The sequence below is a fragment of the Psammomys obesus genome, unplaced genomic scaffold, assembly GCF_907164565.1.
Source record: "Psammomys obesus unplaced genomic scaffold, mPsaObe1.curated_primary_1811, whole genome shotgun sequence".
In the NCBI taxonomy this organism is placed as follows: Eukaryota; Metazoa; Chordata; class Mammalia; order Rodentia; family Muridae; genus Psammomys; species Psammomys obesus.
Window position 1 is genome coordinate 4,788,552 of NW_026586463.1, and position 14,079 is coordinate 4,802,630.

Here is a 14,079-nt window from a genome sequence, read left to right on the forward strand (position 1 = left end):
CTGTTGGTGATGCTTACCTTTGTGGTGCCTGATCTTTTCTCTATGTTGTCCAGCTCCTGGTTTTTCTCTGTTTGTGTTTTCTTTATTGATTCTAATTCTGTTTTCATGTCTTGCACCATTTCCTTCATCTGTTTCAATGTGGACTCCTGTTTTTCAATGATAGCTTCTATCTTTTTGTCTGTTTCCTCTCTATGTATCACTAATTGTGCCTCTACTTCTTTGGGTATAATTGCCTGTATTTCTATGAGAGCTTTGTTTATTTCTTCTTTATTTGCCTTCATTTGTGTGGACATTTCTTTGAGAGCTTTGTGCATTTCTTCTCTGTTTGCCTCAATTTTCATGGTCATTTCTCTGAGTGCACGATTTGTTTCCTCTTGGTTAGTCTCGATTTCTTTGGTTATTTCTCTGAAGGCTTTGTTCATTTCATCTCTATGGGCCTCTAATAGCTGGAGAAACATAGTTTTGAGGTCGTTTTCTTGTATATCTAGTGAATTGAAGTGTCCATTTTTTTGTGGGTTTGCTGGTGAGGTCATTATGTCCTGATTTTTGTTGGGAGTATTCTTACGTCTGCCTCTAGCCATCTGGCTATTTATGATCCTCACTGTTTGTTCCTCGAGATTGTAGTTTGGGCTATGATCCTCTGTTTCTGTTTTCTGGACTGTTTTTTCAGGAAGATGAGAGAGGTTCACTGCTTTGGGGGTGTGCACTGTGTTTTCAGTTTTGCCTAAGTAAAGAATGTGACGCTGGCGCTATTCGCGTGCGCTTTTAGCGGGCGCAGTGTGCATGCGCAGATTGTCTGACTATTGCAGTGGCCTGCAAGCCACTATTACGCAGTTCTGACTGAGATCCAGGGATTGTTTGCCTGGATTACCCTGGTGGACCCGCAAGGCAAAGGCTTCAATGTCGCTATCCCAAGAATCCCTCTGATGCCCACACTAGGAGTGTGGGTGGCAGGGATCTCGTCTGGTTGCTTCTGTGGAGAGGCCCTGGGTCTGGGGCAATCTCTCCCTAGAAGGCTCACTCACTCTCTTGCAGGGCCAGTTGGAATGCACAGGGGTTCCCCTTGCTCATTACTCTCTGTTTTGGTCCTGCTGCAGAAGTGCACGGGTAGGGTAACAGTCAGCTCTGTGACACTGTGGCCGCAGGACTAAGTGTCCACCTTTCCTGTATGCTGCCTCTTTGTTCTTTCCCTCTGCCAGGAGGGGTTGTGTTGACTGGTCCCTGGGTGGCGCGGGAAAGAGTTAGGGTGAGTGCATTCAATCCCAGATCCCGGGCCCAGATCTCTCTGCCAGAAGCAGCCTGGCAGTAGAATCTATGTTTGCTGATCCCAAGAGAGTACTGGGTAGGGTTGAGTGTCCTCAGATCCAGAGCTTGGGTTTCTCTGCTAGGGGCCACTGGAGAGAGGGTGCTGTGTTCTTGGCAGGCTGCCTCTCTTCTTCCCCTCTGACCTTCTCCTGTGCTAGGGCGAGCTTATGGAGGTGCTCTCAGGGGAGTGCCAGCAGGGGTTGGAGCTTCTCAGTGGGATCCTGAGCCCTGAGTTGGTGGCGTTTCTCTGCCGGGGGGGGGGGGGGGGGCGCTGGTGATAGAACTTGTTGCTAGATCTTATTGCGCTGGACCCAGGAGAATCTCAGGATGCGTAGAATGACCACAGTCCCAGATCCCGAGCTGTAGTTTGTTTGCTAGGAGCAGCCGGCAGCACTGGAGTTCCGGCACTGTGAAGCCTCTGTGAGCCTCTTTATCCTTCTGCTCTGCTGTGGCAGGATGATGGCGGTGGCAGGGTGATGGCGGCGTTTGGGGGAGTGCCCGAAAGGATTGGGTTTTCTCAGCCCCGATCTCGGGTTGGGGTACAGACAATGTGGTCTGTGGCAGATTCTGTTGGGCACCTCCTGCCTCCTCCGAAGAGGGAGTAGGGATTTTGAGCTGGGCGCGCAGCTGCTATCTGCCCGCTGCGGGAGCTCAGTTGTGATGGCGGCAGGTACCCGCCGTGGTCGGAGAGACCTTCCAGGGAAAGACTAGGTGACCCGTGACCAGTCTGGCAACTTTCCTTCCCTGTGGGTTTTTTTTGCGACTGGGACTCGCAGCCTTAGGCCCCCTTGTGCCCACGATCAGCCTGGGAAATTGATTGTGATAAGCAGGCTTGCGGCCCCAGCCCAGAGACCCAAAACCCGCGTTGCTGGGTTCTCTTTCGGGTTCTGGCTGGGCAGCCGAGATTGGACCCGACTGATTCCCACGCCGTGGGAGCCTCCCCTCACCTGGGAAACACGGTCGATAGCTGTTGTTTTAGGTCCCAGAGTTCAGTCTCCTGGTCGCTGCACAGAGTGTGTTGTTCTGCTTCTCAGACACGGTGTTCTCCCGGTGCCGCCATCTTGGCCCGGTTTTCCCTGCTCCAGCTGAATTTTCCTTCTCCCTCCTGGACCTCTGCTGTAGCTGAATCCGTAAATGCCTTTTTTAAAGACACTTCTTTTATGAGTAGATGATGGCTAGAAGGGAGACTCACAACAACTGGTCAAGGGGTGAGAGTAAGTGACTTAGTAGTGTGTGGCCCCAAGCAGTAATCTTTATTACACCTCTTTCTTTGAAGGCTTGATAATCATCACAGAAGAGGGGGACAGTGTCATTTCTAACCAAGGGACAAGTACCCCACAATTATGTGGATAGCAGACTGAAGATGAGCAGCTCAGCAGCTGAATTTTGAGTCCATTTCTGTGGCTCCAACTGTTACCTAAAAACCTTAATATATATTAGAAATGTCAAACATATCTTTGCTTTATTTTCTAAGTCTAGAGTCAGCTCTTAGATTCTCATGCTGTTTCAAGGGTACTCAACTCCTAGAAACACAGGGCTTAAAGCAGGAAATTCAATTCTTAGGTTAGAGAAGCAGGGCAAAGACTATGGTAACTATTTATTTTTGCCAGAATATGAAAGTTATTCAAAGCTTTAAAATCCAAGTGTTCATGACATGATCAGTTCTTACTTGTTTTCCTTAAATCGGATTCCTAGAAAGTAGTTCTACATAAAGATTTTTTTTTTTTTGCTCATATCCACAGAAACCACAATCACAGTGAAGAAACAGAAAAGTAATGCATGGAGAGAGAGAAAACAAGCAAAAGATGGTATGCTGTTGAGCTTTATATACAGGGAAGCTAATTTCTTGAGTACATTGAAACATGTGAATTCCTGATCTCAACTCTATCTGTTAAGGGGAGGGGGAGAAAAATATGTAAACCAACTTCTGTGTCATCACTGAGAGATGCCAATCCTGTGTACTGATTTTATGCACAGAATGGGAACAAATTCTTTTACAACTACTCAATACATTGTGCTTGTGAAAATCTCTAGCACCATAAGAGAGAGGAGCAGGGTGGAGCCTTGAAGACAGACCACAAAATCATGCTAACCTGAGCTCAATCAGATTCACACAGAAATTGGAATAAAATGAGGCCATACCAAGAGGGGAGAACACACACAAAAAAAAATTGCTCAATATAAGTATTTGTCTTGCATGACATTTTCAGTACTTCAGGCCTATATTATAGCTGGCTTCATAATGTAGCTGGCACCTAGCACACAGAGTCTGCTATCCACACTATGGCTAGTTAAACTGTTGCTTGACTAGAGTAATTAAAAACAAAATAACCTTACTATGTTATAAAAACTGGTGTTGAACTCTTGGGCTCAAACTGTCCCCTTGCCTTAGTTTTCTCTGATTGCTTAAAATTATGGGTGTATGCTATTTTATTTTAATATGTTTAATGTGTTTTTAATGGTAGCCTCCAGCCTCCACACTCTCAAAACAAACATATTCTCAGCTTTTCATCGGTAGAAAGAAGTGCACGATCTATTTAAGTGAGACCCAGGTGTGAGCTTTAAAAAGATTTTGTACAGTGATTTATTGAAACAAAGCATAGTCCCTGCTGGTCCTGATTATATAAGAGGTATTCATCACTTCCTTTTTCTGTTGCAGCTTTTCCTCACTCTCAGCCAAAGTAATTAAGATTCATAAATGTAACAGTCTCTACTACTGGGGCTTGTTAAAAATTCTTCATTGCATCTCCATCCTCCACGGAAGCACTGATTCTTAGATCTTGTGGCCTGAGAAGCTCCACCCGTAGCCTTCTCATACAATAAGCTACACTTGAAGTTGGCAAGACATCTCTATAATTTAAGCTATCTAATTATCCTTTTGTTTTCGTACAGTTGTGTTATGTGGTAAATTAAAGAAAAATAAATGCCATACTATTTTCCATTAATGAGAGGATTTTAAATCAAGACCCTTTTTGATCTGCTCTAATTGGGTGATTTGCTTCACTCAGTATAATGTGGAAGTTGTAAGACTTTCAGCCTAAACCTGTCTAGTTCCAAGCAATACAGCATCTGTTCAGAGGCAGGCGAAATAATTATTCACTCAGTGACTGCAAGAAGGAAACACATTTCGTGGTTTAAGCTCTGAATTCTAGTGTGCTTTGGTACACAGGAAGACACAGCTAATAAAATACTCATTTCGATAATTACATGCAAAGATCTTACAAGTGTGTTCCTGCATGCTTGCTGTAGATACTGCTCTATAAAGTCAGTTGCAATGTTAATGATCTCACAAAATTTGGTAATTTATATAATGATGTGTATATTGACTTGAGGACTCCATAGTAGGATAGTTTTTGTTGTTGCTGTTATTGTTATTGTTGTTGTTACATTTAATGCTATTTTATGGTTTTACGGTTTCTATCTAATAATAGCATTATTAGCCTTGCTGAAAATATTACACTTTTAATATGCATTATCTCATTCATCTTTTTAAAATTTCTCAATAAAAACCATATTATAGACAATAATTTAGTGCTTTATGTTTTAATGCCTAAAGTTCTATTTTAATATGGTATATTTAATTTGCTCTTTTTGAAATTTTGGTACTTAGATAACTTACAGATTCAATGCAATTCCCATCAAATTACCAACACAATTCTTTACAGACCTTGAAAGAAAAATTCTCACCTTCATATGGAACAACAAGAAATCCAGAATTGCTAAAACAATTCTCTACAATAAAAGATCTTCTGGAGGTATCTCCATCCCTGATCTCAAGCTGTACTATAGAGCAACAATACTAAAAACTGCATGGCACTGGCATAGAAACAGACTGGTGGATCAATGGAATCAAATAGAAGACCCTGACAAAATCCACACACTTATGGACACCAGAGTTTTGACAAAGATGCCAAAAGCATACAATGGAAAAAAGACAGCATCTTCAACAAATGGTGCTGGTATAACTGGATGTCTACATGTAAAAAAATGCAAATAGATCCATACTTCTCACCCTGCACAAAACTGAAGTCCAAGTGGATCAAAGACCTCAACATAAAACCGGACACATTAAATCAGTTAGAAAAAAAAGTGGGGAATACCCTTGAACTCATTGGCACAGGAGACAACTTCCTGAACAGAACACCAACAGCACAGGCTCTAAGAGCAACAATCAATAAATGGGACCTCATGAAACTGAAAAGCTTCTGTAAAGCAAAGGACACTGTCCTCAGAACAAAAGGACAGCCTATAGATTGGGAAAAGATCTTCACCAATCCTATATCTGACAGAGGGCTAATATCCAGTATATATAAAGAACTGAAGAAGTTAAACAGCAAAAAATCAAGTAATCCAATTAAAAATGGGGTACAGAGCTAAAAAGAGAATTCTCAGCAGAGGAATATCAAATGGCAGAGAAACATTTAAAGAAATGCTCATCCTCATTAGCCATCAGGGAAATGCAAATCAAAGCGACCCTAAGATTTCACTTTACTCCCATCAGAATGGCTAAGATCAAAAAGTCGAAAGACAGCACATGCTGGAGAAGTTGTGGAGAAAGGGGAACCCTCCTCTACTACTAGTGGGAATGTAAACTTGTACAACCACTCTGAAAAGCAATCTGGCACTTTCTCAGACAACTAGGAATAGCGTTTCCTTAAGATCCAGCTACACCACTCCTAGGCATATATCCAAAAGTCTCTCAAGTACACAATAAGGACATTTGCTCAACCATGTTTGTAGCAGCCTTATTTGTAATAGCCAGAAGCTGGAAACAGCCCAGATGCCCCTCTGTGGAGGAATGGATGAACCAATTGTGGTATATCTACACGATGGAATATTACTCCACAATAAAAAACAATCATGAAATTTGCAAGTAAATGGTGGGATCTGGAAAAGATCATCCTGAGTGAGCTATCCCAGAAGCAGAAAGATGCACACGGTATATACTCACTCGTATAGACATATAATATAGGATAAACCTACTAAAATCTGTACACCTAAAGAAACTAATCAAGAGGGAGGACTCTTGCTAAAATGCTCAATTCCTATCCAGAAAGGCAAAGAGACTGGACATCAGAAGAAGGAAAAAAGAGGGAAAAAGTCAGGAGCCTGACACAGAGGACCTCTGAAAAGCTCTGCCCTGCAGACTATCAATGTAGATACTGAGACTTATGGGCAACCTTTGAGAAGAGTGTAGGGAATCTTAGGAAAGAAGTAGGAAATAGTAAGATCTGGAGAGGACAGGAACTCCACAAGGAGAGCAACAGAAGCAAAAAATCTGAGCACAGGGCTCTTTCCTGAGACTGCTATTCCAACCAAGGATTATGCATGGAGATAACCTAAGACCCCTGCACAGATATAGCCCATGGCAGTTCAGTATCCAAGTGGGTTCCATTGTAATAGGAACAAGGACTGTCTCTGACATGAACTGATTGGCCTGCTCTTTAATTACCTCCCCCTGAGGGGGAAGCAGCATTACCAGGCCACAGAATAAGACAATGCAGCCACTCCTGATGAGACCTAATTGACTAGGATCAGAAGGAAGGAAAAGAAGTCCTCCCCTATCAGTGGACTTGGGGAGGGGCATGCAGGCAGAGGGCAGAGGAAGGGAGGGATTGGGACGGGAGGAGGGAGGGAACCACGGGGTGGGGGGGATACAAAGTGAGTAAAGTGTAATTAATAAAGAAAAAAAATTAAAAAATAAAAACTGAAAAAAAGAAATTTATAATTATTTATAATACAAAAATAAATCTTTATGCCATGTTTACTCCAGTCATTTTTTTTTGCTGTTGTTAGATGAAGAACACTTTATCTTGTTTGGATAAAGAACATCGTGTCCAGGAAAAAAACACACACATGCCCATTTCTAAGTTTATTATATATAATGTAAGGATAGTTGAGTTATTTGTAAAGTCTCTGGTTCATAATCTGTAGTTTAAATTTTCCAGTTAGGAGGTCTTAGTGTGGCTTTGTATATCAGCCTCAGCAATCTAGCACTGAACTCACTCTCTCACTCTCCCTGTCTTGTTTGTTTTTCATGTCTGTTGAAAATGCTTGGTCCTCCCCACTTACCTTTAAATTAAAAAAATTAATGTGATTATGTCACAATTTGTCTAAAATGTTTAAAGTTTTCCCTTTATAATATATGAAAGGGTCTCTTCAATTGAGAAAAGGTTTTTAAAGTCATAATTTTAAATATTAAATTTCTTTTATTGTTTTGGGTTCATCTTTGAAAAATCCATATATATATATATATGTGTGTGTGAGCACATATATATATATACATATTAGATCATATATATATCATATATATATATACACACACATATATATATACACACATATATGTGATATATATATACACACATATGATATATATCTATACACATTAGATCCCTTTAAGGAATGGTCTTCCAGTATCAATACTTTTATAACTAAGTAAATCTTATACTCTTCTTTAGTGCTTTTATAATCAGTATTATTTATAATTTTTTTTCAGTAGTTGCTAAGTAGCTTTACTTTTATGTTAGGAAGATCATGATTTTTTTCTACTTTTTTTTTAGTTGAATCAACTTCTATTTAATTTCATCCCAATTTCGATCCTTTTTCTTTTTAATGTTTGTATTTCTCTTTTTTCTCTATATTCCTAAATAGTAGAGTCACACACACACACACACACACACACACACACACACACACACGCACGCACATACACACACACACACACACATGCTGACTCACTTGTGTAAAGTCTACATACAAACATATATGTGTGATGTACATAGATACAATAAATTCTCCAAAGAGAAACCAGAATAGCAATATGCATGCTATTTCAATGTGTGATTATTGTCATGTCTGTAAAATTGCTTCTTATGTTGACTAAATACATCATACTTTTAATATAACATAAGAATATTTTTATACATTTCCACTTTGCCATACTAAGATCAATGTGAATTATGTTATAACTGATGAAAATGTTAAGGTGTTTGTATTATCTCCCTCTGTACTTTTCATTATTATACTAACAGGTCAAAATGTTATTTATACCTGTTTCTTCAAACTGACAGAATCAGAGAAAGTAGAGGAAAAAGAGTTGATCATAGATTCGGTACCCAAAAAGATGTGGAGCAGTGCCCTTCAATGTCCATGGAATGCTTTGTATGGCCTCAAATCCAGAAGCGGAGACCCAGCATCTGCTTTTGCCCCTCCAGTTAATAAGTGCTATAAAATGTGTGCACTGAATATTCTGGCAATACTAGCTCTGCCTGAAGACCCAAAGCATGTCCTGAAAAAGGCTGTTGAAGTTAGAGTGATAGTTGATTTGGGTTTCCAACAGGCTCCATTAATGTGCCATTTTAGAACTAGAGAATACCTCTCTTTTCTTCTAGTGACAAAAAAGTAGTTGGCTGACTAATTGCAGAACATATCCAGTGGGGCTATAGGAGAGTTATAGAAGAGAAACTTCCAGTTATTATGACAGAAGAAGAACAACTCCAATTTGTAAAGCAAAAGCCTGGTGTTCCTCAACATTGCCAGAGCCTGTGATAGATAGAATCAGATATGTGTATTCAGCATGACGCAGTAGAACAAAGTACTTCTCACAATATCAAATGCCTAAGTAATAACTTTACTTATGGCTCACATTTGAGCCAGATCAGTTCATGTCAGTTCATGTCAGAGGCAGTCCCTCTTCCCATTACTATAGAACCCACTTGGACACTGAACTCCCGTGGGCCACATCTGTGCAGGGGCTCTAGGTTATCTCATGCCTGGTTCTTGGTTGGAGTATGAGTACATTTGAGTAAAGAGGACATTGCTTTATCAGACCCACTCCTGATGGAAAGTTGTCTTTAGTACAATGCTGAGGCACTGTTTAGTTTCTGGTGCCTACTTTTTATTAGTGGACAGAATACCACCAATGCAGATTGTGCATGCTATACCAGGAGACATCATTTTGAGGACAAAAAAAATTAGTTTCTGACTTTAACCAGGAACTAGGGCCATTGTGACAGCGGTGAACTCAGTGTCAACAACAACCATGTGGTTGTTTCCTAAAATTGGGCACAATGCAGTAATCGCTTACTGTTTTGTTTCTAAAGAAGACGTTTTGTTATCTTATACAGAAATTCATGATTTATGTGTTTTACCTACAGTGATTTAGGAATATTTACATGCAGCAGATAATGCACAGTGTTTTAACAGCAGATACTATAAGACCTTTATAGTGGGCTGAAAATTAATGCAAGGAGTATGGTCTCAGTGATAAGTATATTTTAAAGTTTCAAATGTAGAAATATACCAGTTTACCTCAGTACTGTATGTTTCATATTGAACTTCTGATTCCAGTTATAGACTATTTTCAGAGTGAAAAAACTAATGTATTTGAGTTATTATTCAAGAAGAGTACAGCATTATGTGCTTAGAAATTTGAGCTAATTCATAAATGTCCAAGATACACTTTAAGGAAGTGGTTCTCAACCTGTAGGTCATGACCCCTTCAGGGGACTGAATGACCCTTTCACAGAGGTCGCCTAAGACTGTAGGAAAACACAGATACTTACACAATGATTTACAACAGTAGCAAAATTAGTTATGAAGTAGCAACAAAAATAATTTGATTTTATTTCTGGGAATCACCAGAACATGAGAAACTGTATTGCAGCATTAGGAAGATTGTAAACAACTGCTTTAAGGAAACCTCCACAGAAAAGGAAAGCTCAAAGCAAACGAAAGAAGTTGAAATATAGAGTAGTTCGTTAGAACCTACCGACTGTCCTGTCACTGAGGCTCCACTCTTCTTGTGGACCCGTGACTAAAATCACCAAAGGTACCTTCCAAATTCATCATTTAGTTTTTAGCTTCACTGAACAGAAAAGCCAAGTTGGTCCAACTGGTGTGTTAAGTCGTAGAGGGGTTTATGAAAGAACTATAGAGGAGTTGTAAGCTAAACAACATATGTTATTATTCCTCAGGAATATTGCACTGAGTTATATACCCTCATTATGGGTTTCATTTTGATACTTGTGAATTCTTCATGGTACTCTCTACCTTGAAAAATTGCCATGGATTTTTATGACTTATAGATAAGATAGAATAAAATAATAAAATACCTGATGGCTTTTCCTAAGTAAAAACATATCATTTCTTCAAATTTTATTGTGAAAACTTTTTATTCTTCAGAAAATTTAAAAGTTTTACATTGAATATTTCAATTCCTTCCATCTGGCTTTTAAGAAGAAAATAGTTCTTGTTCAATTGGCCTTTTAATGTGTCTATTCTTCAGCAATACAGTTTATTTTTCATTCACAAATGTCATTTATGATTGGTAAGATGGCTCAGTGGGCAAAGACATGTGTCACCAAACCTGATGACCTGAGCTAGATCTACCACACTCACAAAGTGTAAACAGAGAACCTGCTCTTGCAAGATATTCTCTAACTCATTGCTGAAGCTAATGTCTTTTTAATTTGAATTAGTTAGCCTGTGGGGGGTTAATGTGGGGGCTGGTTACAAGGCAATTTGCAGGGCAGGAAAAGCACTCAAATTATGAGGACCCCTAAGGGTCTTAAAACTGACAGTCAACTCAGTACCCAAATCTTTGCAGTCTTTGTTAGCCAGGCTAATGGTTCAGAGAGGAGAGGCGTTGAATGGGAGAATAAAGCTAGATCAAATAATCTGCCACTGATTCAACACACTGTTTCATAGGGTGCGAAACATTTCAAATGATACCTTTTAGTTAACAGGTGAAAACAGTATGAACTTGACATTGCATTCTTTCTTGCTGGTGGGAGTACAAACTTGTTCAACCACTTTGGAAATCAGTCTGGCACTTTCTCAGAAAATTGGGTATAGTTCTACCTCAAGACCCAACTTCACCACTCCTGGGCATATACCCGAGAGATGCTCCAGCGCACAACAAGGACATATGCTCAGCTATATTCATAGCCTCTCTATTCATAATAGCCAGAAACTGGAATGAACCCAGATGTCCCTCAACCAAAGAATGGATAAATTGTGGTACATTTACACACTGGAATACTATTCAGCTATTAAAAACAAGGAAATTGTGAAATTTGCTGGCAAATGGGTGGAACCAGAAAAGATCATCCTTAGTGAGGTAATGCAGACCCAGAGAAACACACACTCCCTTATAAGTACTCCCTTATAAGTGGTTATTAGCCATATTCTACAGGAAAAACATACTACAGTTCAGAGATCCAAAGAAGCTAAGAAACAAGGGATGCCCAAGGGAGGATACTCAAATCTCACCCAGAAGGGGAAATAGAATAGTCATCAGAAGTGGTTGAAGAAAGAGAACAGGACAATAGAGGGAACACTGAGAGAAATGAGGGTGAGCGGGGTGAAAGGATAGAGGGGGCTTGCAGAGAGAAGAAACAATGGGCAGGAGCACCTCTTAATAAACCAGAGACCTGCAACAGGGTGGGGTCCTAGGAGGATATGGGGATAACACTACCTGAAACCCCCCATGGGTTGTGGGGGTCATGGAGACTGGAGAGGTCATCTTCTAACCAGACAGGTGAAGAGAGGGGAGCATCAACCCACCTACAAAACCTCCATCCAAAATTTACCCTGCCTTCAGGATATGGAGGGATTAAGATAGAGCAGAGACCAAAGGAATGGTGCAACCGATGTCTGTCCTAATCTTAGACTTGCTCCATGGGATAGAGTCACTTCCTGACACTATTGACGACGTTCTACTGTGTTTGTAGACGGGAGCCTTACATGGCTGTCCTCTGAGAGGCTTTGCCCAGCAACGGCTTGATTCAGAAACCGAGACTCACTGTCAAAACATTGGGCAGAAGTTAGGGATTCTTGTATTAAAATTGGGGGAAGGAGAGGAAGACCCAGAGGAGACAGGAGCTCCACAATGACCATCAGTCCCAAATAACCTGAGCCCACAGGAGCTTGCGGAGATTGAAGCACCAATGAAAGACGAGGCATGGACTGGACCCAGGCCCTCTACACATACATAACTTAGGGCAGCTTAGTCTCCATGTGGCTCTCCCCAAAAGGATGTGGGGGCTGTCTCTGACATGGTCTTCTATTGCATGCCTTTTGATCACTTCACCCTAAAGTGACTGCGTTGCGAGAACATTGTGAAAGAGGAAGTACAGAGTCCTGATGAGATGATGTGCTGGGGTGGGTTTGGGGGGAGGTGGTCTCCCCTCCTCTGAGGGGCAGGGGAAGAGATGGAAGGTAGGAGAGTGAGAGAGGATAGAGGGGAGGGAGGGGCTACAATTGAGATATAAAGTGAATAAATAAATAAAAAAGAAAAGAGAAGAATGGATAGATTTTTTTTTTCAGTTGATGTCAAATGTTATCTGAATCCAAGGCTTATTGGAAGATAAGGGCCAGGGCACCAATTCAGTTTTATCATTAAATTCCTCTCTTAGGTGGAGTCTATATGAAATAGGATAAAACAGTTACTTGTCCTGGAGAACTGCTCCAATATTAGTTTCCTGCTTAGTGCAGAATTCAGGTTCTGACTCACAAGTGAATAATAGGGAATGGAGAATATAACCTTGCCCCCTTTTTTCCTGACAGCTGAAAACTTTTCAACTTTTTCAACCTTAGTCGTTTCTCTCTCTCTCTCTCTCTCTCTCTCTCTCTCTCTCTCTCCTGCTTGCAGCTGGTGTTATGGTAATCTTGGTTTTCATTCTGTCAAAGGTGCTGTGATGTTTTGTATACGTGCTCTTAGGTTGAGAACTTGGGAATCACTGAGACCTGTTTGTTATTTTTATCCCCAAATCCATACCCCACAGGTACTGCAAGTTTAAGAGTCTGGTGGCGCTAGGAAAGGAGGCCATGGGGCTGAAGAAATAGTTAAGCTTTTTGTAATAAGACATTTCATCAAGACTTGATCTAAAAATGAAGTAGATGTTTCTGTCTTCGTTGAAGACTCAGTTTTGTCATGTGATGTCTGCTGCAAGCTGGGCATGTGATATTTTGCTGCAAGCTGGTATGACTTTGGCCAGCTAAGAACATCCATGGGTGAACTTTGAGGCAAAGAGACAGAAAGGGCCATGCACAGTGAGGCTTCCCTTTGGATCCCCATCACTGCACTGATCTTTGTGTATTGACAAGACACTTTGTTACAGAGAACTTCTAGGGGCAGTCCAACTGAGTCTTGTGGCTTTCCCTGACTTGTGCTAACTCGTGTCGCTGCTTGGTGTTGGCTTTTGAACTGGTCCACAGGTATCCTGACAACTGATTTTGGTAATCCCTTAAAGTCTCATTGACTCTAATCAGCAGGAAGCAGATAAAAGAGGTTTACAGTCCTTTCCTTACTAATCTCCTATCTAAGGTGGTGGTGGGGGCGGTGAGCGGGGCAGGTTGGAAGGGAGGTAAAAGTGTTTAAGAACCCTAAATAAAGTACTTTCGGTGAAAAATCTAGGCCTATGAAAACATATTACAAGATTGAAGATACATGCTGGAAAACTGTTTAGGTTGAAGTCTTTTTAAATAACTGCAGATAAAATATTGAAGAAAGTCTCAGGGTTTTTTTGTTTGTTTGTTTTAGTCTTTTTAAATCATAGACAGCTATAAAAACACTATAGCTATTAGCTATAAAAAGCTAATATCATCAAGTGAGGAAAGCACTTGAGAGGCAGAGTCAGATAGATCTCTGTGAGTTTGAGACCAGCACGGTCTAAAAAGTGAGTCCAGGACAGACAGGGCTATTACATAAAGAAACTCTGTCAAGAAAGAAAGAAAGAAAGAAAGAAAGAAAGAAAGAAAGAAAGAAAG